Genomic DNA, 15,618 nt, shown 5'->3' on the forward strand with positions numbered 1-15,618 from the left:
TTACTATTTTATTATTGGCCATTCGTGTTATATTTTGAGTAAGGACAAAGTTGGAAGAAATGGATATCTGTAACTTCTCAGCAAAATTTTCTTTGCCCTCATTGTAGGGCAACCATTTTAAGCTCAGAGTGAGCTATGCTCCAGTGAGGGACAGTGTGAGTGTATTCAACTGTCAGTACACATGTCTATGTGCAAATGTTCACACAAACACATACAAACCTGGAGGATCAAGAACCATCCTCTGAGGACAACATGCTAGTTCCTCTCCATGGTTCTATGTCTGAGGTCTCCACCCTGGGATCTGGCTATGCTCTGTGGGAGCCTGGGCTTAATGACAGAACAGCACATAAAAAAAAAATAGAAAGAAAAGAATTGAAGCCCTAGAGCTGACAAAATGAAATTAATCTCAGCCTGAAACTACACAGCATGGAAAATTTCCCACGTAGCATATGCTTATTTATATTTCTTCAAGAAGCACAACAAATTCTATCAAAATACAGTAATTCTACTGAAAAATTCATGTTCTGAGTTGGAGAATACTGGCCATTGCTACATATGAATTCAAGCAATTTCTGCCTTATATGGGGAAAATCCTACAGTTCTTTCCCCTTTAAAACCACAAAGCATTTCCATAAAGAAAAGATATTCCTGAATTTCTCAGTTCTATAGCAATTCCAAGAAGTTTTATCTTTTGTCAGAGGTAAGGCTTCCCCCACCCCCATATTTCTGTAATTTCAACCTCTGAACATTAGGCAGACATAAATTATCTACAAGCCTAAAAAAAAAAAATCTTTGATTAACAAGCCACAGAATTGCAGGTATTAAAATTGCCCCCCAGAGGGAGCCCATATCGTTCCATGAATGCATTAGAATTCTACTTTGAATTACAAAGAAAAATTAATTAAAAAGTATATGTTTATATGTAATGTGTATCCCCTCTGAGTTAATTCTAAAAGTCACATATATGCAGAATCTAATAAAAATGCAATTATGTTAGCTGCATATTTTATTTAAGCAATCTGAGGAAAAAGATGAAAGCAGGAACTACTTAATGTTTCCTTCATGGGAGCTTCCTTGGTGACCCAACAGTTCAGAATAGATTGTAGTACTCTGTGCCCACTGGAGAATTCTGCATGACTGAAATGCTTGTTTTGTCATTATTACTTCAGAAAGCAGTCAGTAATGGTGAAGGTAGCAAAGTTAGTGTGAGCTGGGAGCCTGACCTGGCTGATCTTCAGCTGGCCAAACAAAACCATAATGTGCTAATAAGAACTCAATTGACTGGACTCTCGACTATGTAAGTAATAATTGTTCCTGGATACGGTATCCAGCTTGGATGCCACATAGGTTTCTATTTGTCAGCCATACCACAACTAGCTTACAAAGCGGTGATTTGGGGTTGCTGCGATCAGCTCTACTTCCACTCTAGCTGCAAGATTCTGAGTTACTTTAGTCATGTCTACAGAGGTTCTGCAGAGCTGGTGGTGATAGAAAGATTCAGCAGGGTCCATTAACAGGGCATCATAGTTGCTGGGAAATGCAGGCAGCCCTGAGGATTGTTGGTCATTTTATCAAGCCAACCTCAGACAGAGTATCCCTACCTATCTGATCTTTCAGATGGCTTGGCCTTCATATCCCTAGATATGTAGATGTCTAGAGACAAAAGTGTTCTGACATCCAACACTTCTCCATATTTTGCTTATTGCATATGTATTCCATTTCATTAGCTTTTACGCTGTTTTTGTCCCTCCCTGTGCTTCCCCCACCCTTTGGTTACTATGGAAACAAGTTCCCTGGTAGGGGAGGAGCCTAATGGCATCTAGCAGTGTGAAGTAAAGTCAATTTATATCATGGTTTGTGAAATATTGAGAGTTCATAATGGTTGTTATTGCCACGTATGGTAAATCAATCTCTCTCTAGAGCAAATTTCTAAATATTGATATGAGTGCAGGAGTGATAGAATTATGGAGAATCATGTATTTCAGCAACTTGTTTGGCAGCCTTAAAGATCTCTGTTTTGCTTGCTTGAATAGAAAATAAAGTACAAAAGAGAAAAAAGTATTATATTTTAGTCTATTCTTAGCTATCCCAAAGTATCAACTAATCTCTAAAATAAAGTATATGATTGTTTAAAAAAATGCAACCTAAGAGGCTCTATTTCATCATTTAACTTATGGAGATGTATCCATGTGTAGTTCTTTACACATAGCTTATATATAGCTCAGTTGCTATGCCATCTTCATTCTCGGTACCATCATACCCACTCTAAATCAACTGATAACTGTGCTAATCCAGAACACACAGGCTTTAAACACTTGTCACAATACGTGTGCTTCACACAATCATCAAGGTGATTACATTTCCAGGTTTTAAAATAGCCTGGTTTGTCCTTCTTGTAGAAACCCAAATTTGTTTATTTGGTTTCACTTGCAGCTCGTTCTGTTCTCTATTTTCTCTCCAAGAGTTGTGAATGATGAGACGACAAAATATTGGGTTATTTGTGCACTTGAAACAGATGCCACCTGAGCGGTGACAGGTATTTTTAAGTATAATCTTCTGCATTCACTTAACACTCGCATTTTAAATATTTCAAACCTTGGCCATATTCTTGTTCATTTTCCACGGAAATGAGTCATTTCTTGGATGTGAAGAGAGCGAGTGTGAGAGGATTGGGACAACAGAGGTAGAACTATTGGGAAGGTGTGGCTGACTCAACTGATGTGTCCTGAGGAATGACAGGGAATTCTCAACTTTGCCTCTGAAGGGCTACCGCCACATTGTCCTTGTTTTACTTGTGCTTCATGAGTTCATCTACCATGGCTTCCTACTAAAAACGTAATTTGGAAATGTAATTGCTGTAACACTAGGGAATCTTGTCAAGTCTGTAGAGATGCTTAGCACAATGCACACTGCCTCACCACCCTGGAGAAGTAAATTTCTGCCCAGAGAAGATCTCAAGCTGGTGCCCAGTGCAGAGCACATTGTAGCCACACTGAGCAATAGGATCTGCCTCGGTCTCACACATTGGTTCTTATACAACTGGAAGATAATTGATCTGCTTTTTCCTGAGAAGCACATACCATGTGAACTTCCCCAGTGCAAATGGATGCCCAGCCCTGTCCTTCACACATTTTGTAATGCCTATTATAAAAACAAAGAAACTACTTACTCCACTGACCTTCACTGTGTGCCTATTTTCCCTGTTGGTGTTAAAGAAATATGTATTTCATGCATACCTTCTTTATTTTACTCTTCATGATCTTCATGATTGATAAGTCTGAACCTGGGCTTGCATCTTGGTTGGGCAGCCACACAGCACTAAAGATCCAGTCTGGAGACAAAGGAAAGAAATGTGTAGTTTTCTTGGGACTCTTCTCTGACACAACACAAGCTACCAGGGGAAGTCTAAGACACCAAGGACATTCATTCAGATATCTCCAGTTAGCCCAATGTTAGTATCTGCAGAGATCAAAGCATAGTTACTATTGCTTTATGTTTTATTAGTGCTTCAAATAAGTCTGTGAAACCAAGATGTGTTCCTCTTCAGTACTGTAGTGAATGCTATGCATGTCAGAAAACAATTAAAGGAATCCATTTAGGGATTATGAAAACTGAAAGGTTATTAAAAGAGTGCAGGTGATTCTTTTTCTACCTTTCCTTTTGGGGTTTTCTCGTTTTTCAATTGACTATGGAAAATCGGCAAGGATCTGATATTCTCTATGGTGTTTTTGTTCTTATTGTTGATTGTTGCTTTTTTTTTTTTTGGCTTTTGTTTTGATCAGAGCAAGATGAAGATCACGTGAGGAGAAAGAAATGTTCAGAAGCCTGAATATAGTGCAGTCTTCCAGTTTGTTCAGGCACTGACTAGAGACTCTGTGGATGCCTGCAGGGGAGAGATGCTTCATTTTTAACAGTTTCTGTTCTGGGGTCTTGGTAACCTACATATGCATCACATTTGTGTGAGCCCTCTACCTTGGACATCTGTCAGCACGGGTTAGATGAAGCAGTGGAGATCTACCTCTTTTCCACAGAAAGATGGCCAGACATAACCTTGTGATAATGAGAGGAGGAGCATTGTATTGTTTGGAATGGTAGTAAAAAGATAAAAGTGTAGTGGAGGTTAGTAGCTTGTACCGAGAAAGGAGTTCAGATTACAAACAGAGAGACAGGATCTAAGGCAAGACACAGGCAAATCCAGGCACATAGCAAAACAGTATTGCAGTTAGCTGTGTGGATGTTGTGCTGAAGTGTCACAAGCATCTCTACAGTTGTATTGCATGGGTGTGTGGTGTGTGACTCGGTAGCAGACTCAGAATTAAGTTGTCAAGCTGAGAGGGCGAGCCGACACCTTGGTTTTCACAATGTATTCTTGTAATTAGATTAGGTCAGATTTTTAAATATACACTTTAGATTTATATAGTTATGAAATAATGCTGAAAGAGTTCACACATTTGTTACCCTATTTTCCTCATGATAAAATCTTGCAAAACTATAGAATAACATTCTAACCTAAATATCAGTAGTGATAGAGTCAAGGTACTGCACATTTCTAGCACATGATGTGGTTCAGGCTGTGATTTTGTAGACGTATTCACTCCTTCCCATCTCCATTCTTTTTATACCTGTCTAACCTCAATCTGGTCCTTGTTGTTATAATTTCAGTTCAAGAATGCTACATAATGAAATTGTGTGGTGTGTATGCTTTGAGTATTGGCTTTTGTCTGTTAGCATAACTCTACAGAGGTTCATCAAAGTTTTTTTGTTTTTTTTTTTGTTTTTTTTTTTTACTTTTACTGATAAATACTAATTCTTGGTGTGTATGCACTACAGACTCATTCCTCATTCAATAATTTCCACTAAAAGGCATTTAGTCTGGCTCCTGTTTGGGGCAATTATGAATTACTAATCAGAGTAATTCACATTTTACAAATAGGCTTCTATCAACTTTATGCATAGGAAAATTGCTAGGTTATACAATAGCTACATCTTGAGATTTTTAAATAAACTGTTAAACTGTTTTCCAAGTGGCTGCACCATTTTCATTCCTGGTCGGTATGTTGGAGTAATTCAGTTTCTTTGGCATTCCCACTGTCTTCTTGTGTCTGCTATTTTATATTTTAGCAGTTATGGTATCATATTAATAAATGTCTGTTTACCCCAGATAGAGCATTGATGACAGATCAAAGTAAGAATTCAATCAAAGTTCAACATGGTGAAGCAACTAATTTGTTGGACTTACTGCCAAGCATGATTAAGGAGGTAGTTTTAAGAGTATAAGTGACCCTTAAATAGCAAACAGTTCACTCACCACTGTGTCCCACCCTACTACGTGTCAAGACTTCACAGGAAGTGCCCTATGGAAGTCTACTTTCAGTTAGCTTTTAACTTCTCGTATATTCTCTTCTCTTCCAAGATAATCTATAGCTAGGTGCAAGGGTAAGAACAAGCAATGACAAGAATCCCAAATAAGGTGCAATTGTTCTCCTGCCCTCTTTATCAAGAAATGACAGTAACTTCATTTTCATTACTGCAGGCCTACCTATCACTATATTATTCAGCTTATGTTACCATGGCTACTGGCCAATGTAATGTCTACTCCAAGAAGGCAATAGGATGATTTTGTTATACTGAGAGTGGCAGAGGACATACTTCAATAAATACATACTAATGTTGCATTGCTTTCATTTGCATTTCCCTACGGGGTAATGATGTTGATCATCTTAGCACGTGCTTATTTGAGTTAAATGTTTCTTCTTTTGTTTATTTTCTAATTTAATTGTTAATTTTTATTGATGAGTTTTAAAAGTCACTTATTTATTCTAAATACTAGTGCATTATCACACGCATAATTTTCAAACGTTTTCTCCCACTGAGTAACTTGCCTTTTTATTCATTTAACATCCACACATTTGTTGCTATTATGTGCAAACACAGTTGGGTTTTGTATTTTTATCATGTGTTATTTGAAGTTACAAAAATTATCACTTTATATTAAGGTAATTTTAGGTCATCCTACAAAGTAATGGGTTTTATTATTGTACCCAAATATATATATTTCATTATACCTTGCTCTCGATCCTATTTTCTAGTATGCTAATTGTGGATTTACCTGTCAGTTTAAAAAAAAAAAAGTGCTTATCTTAGCATTGAAGAGTTACCTTATCTCTCATCCTATGAGAGCTTTATACTTTCACAGTTTGCATCTTTAAATTTGGGTGAGAAGTATAATTTCAGGGTTACTTTGCCTCTGTGGGGATCTGATTGTTCCAGTTTTTGTTAAAAGTTTACCTTTTCTCCAAAGCATGGCTTTTCTTTTCCCCAAAGGTGTATTTGTGTGTGTCAGGGGTCTCCACTCTACTCTGTTGATTCATCTGCCACTCTCACTTCCTACATCATATAGTACTGACTCCTGTAGCAATATAAGTCTTGAAATCAGGTTCTGGCTGTGTTTTTGCTAGCTTTTGTTGGGAATTGTGCTAAACCTGCATGTCAATCAACGCAGTAGTTATGTCTTTAATGTGCTGACACTTCTGGCCCCCAAACAATGTATTTCTCTCTCAATTGATTTGAATCTTTTTTTTTTTTTTTTTTTTTTTTTTTTGGTTTTTCGAGACAGGGTTTCTCTGTGTAGCTTTGCGCCTTTCCTGGAACTCACTTGGTAGCCCAGGCTGGCCTCGAACTTACAGAGATCTGCCTGGCTCTGCCTCCCGAGTGCTGGGATTAAAGGCGTGCGCCACCACTGCCCGGCTGATTTGAATCTTTTTAAATTTTGTTTTATCACATGTAGTTTCATATTATAATCATGAAAGTTATAATATATTTTCTGCATTGATACTTAAGTATTATAGTTATTTTTAGTAATTCTAAAAGGTATCATGTTTTTAATTTTAGTTTCCACATTTCATAACTTTCACACACACAGTAATTTTTATATGTCATATAACATTTGAACATGCTAAATTTATTGCTAAACTCTAGTTGTTTTATATATTACTTTGAATTTTCTACATAGATACTCATATTACACAAATAATGATGAATGTCATAATTTTCTATCAATTACTTTTATTGCTTTATTTGCTAGAATTTTCAATACTATCTTTAAAATAATGTTAGTGGGAAAACAATAGTCTTACTGTGTACCTGACTGGAAGTAGAAAGCAGTAAAGATCCAATCATTAGCCATAATGCTATGGATAATTTTTGAAAACTATTATTTATCATATTTAAGATGTTTTCTTCTAGTCCCCCTACTTGAGTTTTGTTTCTACCAAGAATTAGCATCAAACCTTGTCAAATGTTTTTACCGCTTTTTACTGTGATTGATAGAATCACATTTTTCTGGTTTTATTTTAATTTTTTGCCAGTCTTGTTTGGTTCTATCCTAGGTCTCTGGGCTATCCAGGCTATGGTTCCTGGCTATCCAGGCAGTGTCAGGCATGGGCTCCGTCTCGTAGCACGAGCCTCAAGCTGTATCAGTTATTGTTTTGTCACTCTCACAAGTTCTGAGCCACCATTTTCCTAGAAAATCTTTCAGGAAGGATAGAGTATAGGTCTCAGGTTTTTGGGCTGGGTTGTTGTCCCATTCCCACCACTGGGAACCTAGCTAGGTTACAGAAGATGGCAATTTCAGGATCTATATCCTCCTTTGCTAGGGCCGTGGTCATAGATTCCAGGAAGTTTCCACTGCACTAGGTTTCCACATCTCCCCCTAAATGGCCACCTATTAGAGTTGTAGCTCTTCAAATTCTCTCCATCCCTCCCTCCCCCGCCTGATTCCCTTCGGTTCCCATCCCCACCTGTCCCTAGTCTACCCACAAAATCTGTTATATTTCTCTTTCCCATATGTACTCTTGTGTTCTCCTCAGTCCTCTCCTCTTTATCTAACTTTCCTCTTAAACCATATTCACTTTGTCCCATAAGTTTGGGTATGCTGTGCAATTATTTTCATTGAAATCTAGGAAGTCTTTAATTTCTTTATTTCTGTCTTGACCCAGTAGTTATTCAGTAGAGAGCTGTAGAGTTGTTCAGTTTCCATGAGTTAATAGTCTTTCTGTTGATTCTGTTGTTGTTGAAATCAGCTTTAATCTACGGTAGTCTAATAGGATGCATGAGGTTATTTCAGTTTTCTTGTATCTGTTGAGACTTGTTTTGTGATGGCATAATGTGGTTAACTTTGAAGAAAGTTTAGTGAGGTGCTGAGGAAAATGTATCTATCATCTTTTGTCTTTGGGTGAAATGGTCTTTAGATAACTGTTAGGTCCATTGGGTTCATAACACCTCTTAGCTCTACTATTTCTCTGTTTAGTTTTTCCTCTGGATGACTTGTCCATTTGTGAGAGTGGGGTATTGAAATCTCCAACTTTCAATGTGTAAGAGTGGATGTGTTCTTTAAGCTTTAGTTATGTTTCTTTTGTAAGCATGGATGTTCTTGAGTTTTGAGCAGAGATTTTAAGACTTGAAACATCATCTTGATGGATTTTTCCTTTGCTGAGCATGAGGTGTACTTCCCTGTCTCTTTGATTAATTTTGGTTTGAAGTATATTTAGTTATATGTTAGAATGGCTACAACAACTGTTTTGTGATATTTTGTTCATGTTATGACAAATAAAGCTTGCCTGGAGATCAGAGGACAAATCTAGTTTACCACTAGTTAACCATAGAGGCCAGGCATTGGTTGCTGACACCTTTTAATCTTAGCACATGGTAGGTTCATGCCTTTAATCCCAGCACTTGGGAGGATCATGCCTTTGATCCCAGCACACTGGAGGCTCAAGCCTTTGATCCCAGCACATGGGAGGCTCACACCTCTTTAATCCCAGGAGTAGGGAGGTGGAGACAGGATCCTTACCCGATTCGGTCTGAGGATTTGTAGAGGTAAGAATTTTCCAGTGGCTGTTGCTCTGCTTCTCTGATTTTTCAGCGTTCACACTCGATATCTGACTCCAGGCTTTTATTGATAAGACTAGGTTCACACTTCAAACAACTTGTTTCTTAGGTCTGTGCTTTTGGAAAAATTTTTTCTAAGCCATTGCTCTGTAGCAATGTCTATCTCTGATGTTGAGATGTGTTTCTTGTATACAGCAGAAGAATGGATCCTGTTTTTATATCCATTTTGCTGGTCTGTGTCCTTTTTATTGAGAAATTGATCTAATTGATATTGAGAGATATCAATGACCAATGATTGTCAATTTCTGCTATTGTGTGTGTGTGTGTGTGTGTGTGTGTGTGTGTGTGTGTGTGTGTGTGTGTGTTTCCTTTCTTTTGATTTTGCTGGTGTGAGATCATCATTTCCTGTGTTTTCATGGGTATAGTTTACTTCCTTGGGTTGGAGTTTTCTTTCTAGTACCTTCTGTATGACTAGATAGATATTGTTGAAATTTTATTTTATCATGAAATATTTTTTCAAACTATGGTTTTTGATAGTTGTACAGGATATAGTAGTAGTTTCTACAAGACAATTGTCCAAGCTGTTTTGGTTTTTAGAGTTTCCATTGAGAACTCCAGTGTAATTCTAATAGGTCTACCATTATATGTTGCTTGGTCTTTTTACCTTGTAGCTTTTAATATTCTTTCTTTGTTCTGTATGTTTAGTGTCTTGTTTATTATGTAGTGTATTATGTGGTGAGGAGACTTTTTTTTCTGGTCCAAACTATTTAGTATTCTGTACGCTTCCTGTACTTTTGTAGATATCTCCTTGTTGAGGTTAAGAAAAAAAAACTTCTATTATCTTGTTGAAAATATTTTCTGGGTTTTTGAGCTGGGCTTCTTCTTCTTCTAAACCTATTATTCTTAGTTTTGGTCTTTTCATAGTGTCCCAGATTTTCTGGGTGTTTCATGTGAGGTTTTTTTTTATTTAAAATTTTTTTGACCAAAGTATTTTTATTTCTTTTATAGTGTCTTCATTCCTGAGAGTCTCTCTTCCATCTCTTGTATTCTGTTTGTGGTGCTTGCATCTGTGGTTTCTGTTTGCTTACCTAGATCTGTAATTTCTAGAGTTCCCTCAGTTTGTATCCTTTGTTGTTTCTATTTCCATTTTGAGATCTTGAAGAGTTTTATTTCTTTCCTTCAATTGTGTAAGTTTGTATTCTCTTTGAAGGATTTATTCATTTCTCTCAATTGTTTGTTTGTCTTTTCCTCAATTTATTTAAGGGATTTGTTCCTTTCTTTGTTATGAACCACTATCATCTTCATAAAGCTGATTTTAAACTTTTCTTGTGCTTCGGTTGTGTTGGAGTATTCAGGACTTACTGTAGTAGGATAGCTGGTATTTGGCGGTGACATACTGCCCTGGCTATTGTTGACTGTGTTCTTATACTGGCATCTAGGTACCTTGGTTTGGGGTGATTATAGGTCTAGTTGCCGATTTCTGGGTTTGTCTTTTTTAGATGGGTATTTTGTTCCTTATTTTCTGCTTCCTCTTTGGTCTTCTGTCTTATGCAGTCTTTGGTTCAGCTGAGGGTCTCCACCCACTTTGGGATGGACTTCTGGTAGACTTCTCTTGTCAAGCATGGTGTCTCAGCCAGAGTTGGAGGCAGGAGTTCTGATAGCCTGCTTGGCCTCTAATACAGCAGGTAGTCTCAACCCAAGTCAGAGGCTGGTTTTCTGGTGGCTGTCTGACTTGCAGGCTGAGATATTGCAATGAGGAGGGATGGATGGCCTGGCAATGGGGTATACATCCTACCTGCTCTTCTGGTAAATGTGGTCTGTGATTGTGCAGGGGGTGTTTGCCTGGGGGACCTGATAGAGTAGGGGTGTTTGTGGGCTTTCAGCTCACCTAGTTTTTTGGCAGGTGTGGCCTATGGTTGGGCAAGTGGTCTCTTCCTGAGGAAGGGGAGAGAGTGGGTGGGGTTCGTGGGTGGCTGGCTTCCCTGAGCTTCTTCCTGGCATGACCTGTGGTTTTAATTTTTCTTTAGACATTCACTAGATTGTCCTTTTCTTATCATTTTTGGGAGTTTTAAAATTAGGACTTCAATTTCTTCTAAAATTATCTGGCAAAGCAAATTATGTATTTCACATTGTGGAGAACTGTTTTGGCATTGTTATGGGGGCTCAGTCTACCTTATCTAAGTTGTCAAATTCATGTCATTCAGGTCAGCATAGGGCTTCCTTCTTACATTTTTTTTGATCTGCTGGTTTGGGATGGTATTTTCAATTTCATTTATAATATTGGCAGCTTATCTCTTCTCCCTTTTTTCTTTTTTCTTCTTATCTTATAAGAAGATTGTTAATCTTCTAGATTTTACAATTAGTTTTTACAGTTAGTTTTTAAAAAATGGTTCTTCATTGTAGATATGTGAATGTTTGTGTGTCAGTTTTATCCATTTCTGCTTTTATATTTATTATTTGTATCATTATTCTTGCTTTGTGTTGAGCTGATTCTTACATTCTTGATTTAAGAGTTTTTTTTAAATGTACAAATTTAGGGTGATTTATTTCTCTCTAAGCCTTGCTTTAATTCAATGTATTTTTTCTTTTATTCCTCATGGAACTACTCTCTGTTTTACCAGTGAATTTAGATTAGTGCTGTTTCCTTGACAAATTTTAGGGACTTTTTTTGTTATAGGTATATTACTAGTTTCCAGCTTGAAGTTTGGTGTCAGAGAACACACTTTCTAAAATTTCAACAATTCCAATCCTGTGTTGTTGTTTTTTTTTAATAGACCATGTTGTGCTCTCATTTGGTGTCTGTCTTATGGGCATGTGAAAAGAGAAAGTATTCTTATGTTGCATAGCTATTCTATGAACACAGGTTCCCCCTTGTACTTGCTCATGTCTAAGTTCTGGATCCTTGCTGGGCTTTTTTTTTAAATCTAGTTATTCTATTAGCTGTTGAAAAAGAAATATTGAAGTCTCTAAGTATAACTGGAGATGTGTCTGTCTCTATTTTTTCCAAGTGAAGTAAAAGTCCAGGTTTCCCCAAGAGGTACCAATAATAACTAAGAAGAGAGGCTTTCTTGCTTACTCTTGGGCAGAGGGAAAAGTTCTGCTTCTCCAAGTGGTCCCATTGATATGGTATTGGGAGTAGACTGTGGGTGGTAGTATTTCAGGATACTCTGCTTTCTCCAACAACTCTGTTGATACCAAGAATGATTGGAAGAGCCTTTCCTTTTTTCCAATAGTGAGTATGAAGGTTCTAATCTCATAGCTTTGTTTTCAACACTATCTTGTTGGAGGTTGCTGGAGTACTTGATTTCAAGCTCTATTACAAAGATATAGTACAACAAACAGCAATGTACTGGAATAAAAACAGAAAAATTGATCAATAGAACTGAATTGAAGACCCAGAAAAAAAAGTCCATGTACCTATAGATATTTAATTTTTCACAAAGAAACCACAAACCAAAAACACACACCAGAAAAAAGCATCTTTAACAAATGACAGTGGTCAAATTGGATAGCTCCACATAGAAAAAAATGAAAACAGACCTACTACCCTGAATAAAACTCAACTCAAAATGGATCAAAGACCTCATCATAACAAATATCCTAAATCTGATAGGCTTAAAGTCACTGGCACAATAAAGGACTAATTGAATGGGAAACAATAGAAATCAAAACCTTAACTAATAAGACTTCACAAAGTTGAAAAACACTTGCATGGCAAAGAACACCATCATTTGGACAAAGTGGTAGCCTACAGAATGGGAAAATACCTTTATTAATTATTAACTTGACAGAGGGTTATTATTTAGAATATATTAAAAAACATCTTTAATTTAAAAGTGGGATACAGTACTAAGCAGATAGTTCTCAAATTATGAAACCCAAATGGCTGAGAAAAACTTAAAAATTGTTCAACATCCTCACTATCAGGAAATTACAAATTAAAACTGCTTGGAAATGTCATCCTACCTATTCTGTCAGAATGGCTAAGATCAATAAAACAAATAACAGGAGATGATGGAGAGGATTCAAGGAAAAGGGAACACTTCTTCATTGCTGATGAGTCTGCAAACTCTACAGGTGCTATGAAAATCAGTGTGGAGATTCCTCAAAAAGATGAAAATAGATCTACCTCAAGATCCAGCTCTACCTCTCTTAGGCATATCCCAAAGTACTCTTACTACAGAGATACTTGCTCATCCAGGTTCATTCTTGCTTTACTTATAATTTCCAGAAATTGTAAGTAGCCTACGTGTCCATTAACTGATGAATGGATAGTGAAAATGTGGTATATTTATACAACATGATATTATTCAGTTGTTAAGAAAAATGGAATTATGAAGCTTGCAGGTAAATGAGAATATGCATAAACCATCGTCCTGAGTGAAGTAACATAGACACAAAAAGACAAATATTTCATTTTTCCCTTATGTGTAAATATTATATTTTGAGCTTTAGATATGTGTTTCAATAAAAATAACCACAGAAGTTAGGTAGCTATTAAAGGACTGGGCAGGGGCAGAGGGGTGCTTCCAAGGAAGGAAAAAATAGAATGTATTTCCCTAAGGTGGGTAAAATAGTGTCTAAGCAGGTTGCACTTACATAATTAGGAAAAATATACATATATTTATGAGTCTAACAATTAATAAAAAATGAGGCCATGACTTTGAATGATAAAGAATTTTAATAAAAAATGAAAATTTAAGACTTGATCATAGATGACATTCATAAGAGTCAAACACCTCCAGTAGTATATAACTGAAGGTGGGTATTCAATATGATTTCTTCAGTGTTATTAAATCCATGAGTTTGCCTGGCTGTAATTTGCAACTTTTGTTGACATCAATGAAAATTTATGGAATGAGTAATTAAAGGCAAGATGTATGTGTGCACAAGAATCAAGGCATCTGTGTTCCTAGAGCCTGGCATGAAGTGTAGCATAAGTACAGGCTGGAAAAAATGTGTGTCTTGGGATGCTCCACACACTGGGACAGCAGCATCTATAATCCATTGATCTCTTCTAGGCTTATCATTTCTTTTAACTGTGAGAAGTAATTATTCATTTAAAGAAAATCATACCACTACATTAAAGCCGCCATTGGTGTGTACAAAATAAGAATTCAACAATTAAATTATATTAAATTAAATTAACTCCAGCAGCTGTAATTTCCCTTTAAAAAGCACAGCAGCACATTGGGCATGAAAAAATGCCATGTGAAGGTCATTATTGTTTCTGATGGTTTTAATTATTTAATTTTTGATTCTTGTAAGAATTAGGATGCCCCAATATATTTTCACATGCTTAAAATCTTTCCTGATAAGCACATTTATTTGGTTTAGCTATATTTTTTCCCTGACAGTAGACATCTATATCAATGACTTGTCTATCTCAACTGAATCATTGAAACATAAACAATGCCTTAGAGTTACATAACAATGTGGTAACTATCAACACAAACTGATACATGCTTACTGCAAAGACAAACAGCTGATATAGGATATTGGTTATTGATTGTTTAAAACGTGGATATTTTATGAGTATTAGCTCATGTTATGAGCATATTGCAATTAGTAACCTTCACTTCTGCCTCTCCATATCATAATGGAGGTAAGTTGAATGCACACATTGTACATGGGATGAATTTTTTTTATCCCTTTGGCTTGAATATATTCAGACATAATACTTTCAGGGTTGTTCTTTTTTTGGGGGGTGGGGTAGTTATTTCACTTATCCAGACTTTTGGATTTGGTTTTAAGAGTCGCAGTGTAGGATGCCATCAATTACAAGAACTAAATACTACCAATAACCCTGAAGTTATAATCAGAAATAATTTTCTATGGTTTATGTCACTGTTCATACCAACATCTTCATTAACTTTGCCAGTTTGTTTGAACAATGAGGATAAAAAGTACTCTAGTTGGGCAATCTGAGTTATGACCCTACTTTCTATTTTTTTCTTTTTCTTTTCCTTTCTTTTTTCTTTTTCATGACCCTACTTTTTAAAGTCAGGACATTCATCTGTTCTTTAACTCATTTAGTTTTCTCATTTGTAAAGTGGGGACCATACCTCTCAAAAATAACCAAGTTTTCCGTTTATTTTACTCATCAGATTACAATACGTCAATCAGTAAAACACTATTGAATTTTTGAGTTTGAAGGATTAAAAGTTAGTTTTTTGATGTAAGGCTTGTCACTTACCTTCTAGAAACATAACAACAATGTGAAGGGTGGTTTCATGCACACCATATCTATGATGTAATGTCTAAAGGATATCCGTGATGCTTTCTCATGAAGTTAATCTATTGGAAAATCAACCTGAGCCAGCTGTTTCCACCAGTCTCCAGAAGTGAGAATTCAGCAGTTCCTTAAAGCAAGCTTTCCCTCAGTCACAAAGAACCCTGCATATATGCTAGGTCAGTGAGGAAAATTTCCCCGTCTTTTGCATTGTTTAAAACTTAAACTGCTTGGAATTAAGCTTTGTTTCATGTGAAGAAAAAAATCTGTTTGGTTTTCCTTTTAATGGTGTGTGTATGTGTTTGAGAGAGAGGTATTAATACTAAAGTCTAATAATTTTATTTTATGTATTTCCTCTATTATGCATGAGAATTTGTGCTAGTTTCTTAAAATAGAATGGCTGTCATCTCAATTTGGGGCATAAAGTATATTTTCCCAGTACTCTAAGAAGGAAAATCTAGTACTGATTAACAAGGTTGGCTGGGATCTATGCTGAA

General features: G+C 36.4%; 1 long non-coding RNA gene across 1 annotated transcript in view; it reads left to right on the forward strand.

Moving 5' to 3' along the window:
- LOC143271780 (uncharacterized) overlaps positions 1–13,384 on the forward strand; it is a 31,565-nt gene extending 18,181 nt beyond the window's left edge. Inside the window, exon 3 of the long non-coding RNA XR_013048904.1 lies at positions 12,817–13,384. This is a non-coding gene — a long non-coding RNA (uncharacterized LOC143271780). The remainder of the gene's footprint in view (positions 1–12,816) is intronic.
- The last annotated feature ends 2,234 nt before the right edge of the window (positions 13,385–15,618 follow it).

The sequence above is a fragment of the Peromyscus maniculatus genome, chromosome 2 (assembly GCF_049852395.1).
Source record: "Peromyscus maniculatus bairdii isolate BWxNUB_F1_BW_parent chromosome 2, HU_Pman_BW_mat_3.1, whole genome shotgun sequence".
Taxonomy (NCBI): Eukaryota; Metazoa; Chordata; class Mammalia; order Rodentia; family Cricetidae; genus Peromyscus; species Peromyscus maniculatus.